Below are 1561 nucleotides of genomic sequence, written 5' to 3'. Positions count from 1 at the left end.
ATGCATGAGCAGTACATTTATTTTTATTTGATTGTATGAAAAAAACCTCTTTTATTTTTCTTTTAGAGGCTATCGCATCTTTCATTATAATTTTGGCGTTATTCAAATGTATTCTGTGCCCTGTGTCCCATGAATGCTGACCAATCTTAGATTTGAGGATACATTAAAATACGCAACCAACCGTCATTGAACCGTCCAATCAGATCAAAGGAGTAATCGTCGTAGATCGTGCGTTATCGATAATGTTCGGTGCCTGGAGAAAATTGACAATTGACAAGAGAATTGTTTATTATTTTTGACTTTTTAGTTCGCTTAATTTAAAAATTACTAAAACCAGTAGTTCGAAAGATATATTTAAAAATAAAAGATAAAAATCCAAAAAATTAATTATCTATTAACGTGGATTTGGACGACAATAGGTAAGAACACTAAACTTATTTCTATATTCGATATAAACTTGTTTATTATGTTTTTAGTTTGTGATGTTTCATGTGATGATCATTTTCATGTTCATCGTCTTTGAATTGACATGAGGATATCTATGGAAAAGTAACTAATCTGAAAGTAAGCCAACATATCGTTTGTCCTTTGTGTGCTAAAGAAAAGATTTTCTTTTCGCATCATGAGGAAGTATTACATCAATTAAAAATGTTAGGAAGTTGATACTTGTCATGGAAAAGTATACCAATGGAAATTATTTGTTAAAGAAGTATAATTCTAAGGGTAAATTTTATTATAATTAGTAACCTGTCTATTTTTTATACGTAGATGTTTCAGGTTTTAAGAATAAATTGGTTGAACCCAAAATCTGGAGGAAGTACCTATATCCATACACAGAATATGCCCATTAAAAATACTAGTCCAAATTTGCTTTAATGGTAGACAATTATTCAATACAAATTAACTTTTTAAGTGACTGAAATATTAAATAGTTTAGAATATGGTATAACAATGTAAAAAAATATTATTTTCAGGAACGATTAGGGCCCGATATATTTGAAACTCATGTTGGACATAGTATTGAGTTGGGTAGAATATTATTCTACGTTAAGTGAGGGTATCAGATACCTATTATTGTACTGTATTTTAATATATACATTAGAATTGTTGGTTTTTTCATATTTGTTTTATTTATTATTTTACTTACAAGTTATATAAAGTTAACACTAAAATCTACTTTTTGACTTATATAAGTTAGTCTGTGGTTTAATGCGTGATTACATCCACATGATTTCAAGTTTTTAAAATATAAATATTATAACTGGCTTTAAAAACTCCATTAAACTGTTAAAAGTGTAATTTATTTCAAAATAAATATACATATATAGGTATATATTAATATCGAAAAACATTTTTATTCCTTAACACCAATTTAATCATCACATACATATGTATAAACATTTATTTACGTTATTTCAAATGAAGACCACAGGAAAAACCAGCTTTGTTCATTTTAACTGGAGCCGAGAAAATGCAATTACGAGTGAACTACTCTGGTTTTTCTCCTGTAGGGCAAAATAACTAAGCTGTAATATCTCTGGGACTAAGCATATTATTATTG

General features: G+C 28.0%; 1 long non-coding RNA gene across 1 annotated transcript; it reads left to right on the top strand.

Annotated features, from left to right (window-relative positions):
• Window positions 1–663: 663 nt before the first annotated feature.
• Window positions 664–1117, top strand: LOC115874672. Its single transcript, XR_004048882.1, has 2 exons — window positions 664–723; window positions 778–1117. It is a non-coding gene; the product is annotated as an uncharacterized LOC115874672 (long non-coding RNA).
• Window positions 1118–1561: the final 444 nt, after the last annotated feature.

This window comes from Sitophilus oryzae, unplaced genomic scaffold (assembly GCF_002938485.1).
Source record: "Sitophilus oryzae breed Bouriz unplaced genomic scaffold, Soryzae_2.0 scaffold_1297_pilon_pilon, whole genome shotgun sequence".
NCBI classification, from domain to species: Eukaryota; Metazoa; Arthropoda; class Insecta; order Coleoptera; family Curculionidae; genus Sitophilus; species Sitophilus oryzae.
This window is presented reverse-complemented; position numbering and strand designations above follow the sequence as displayed.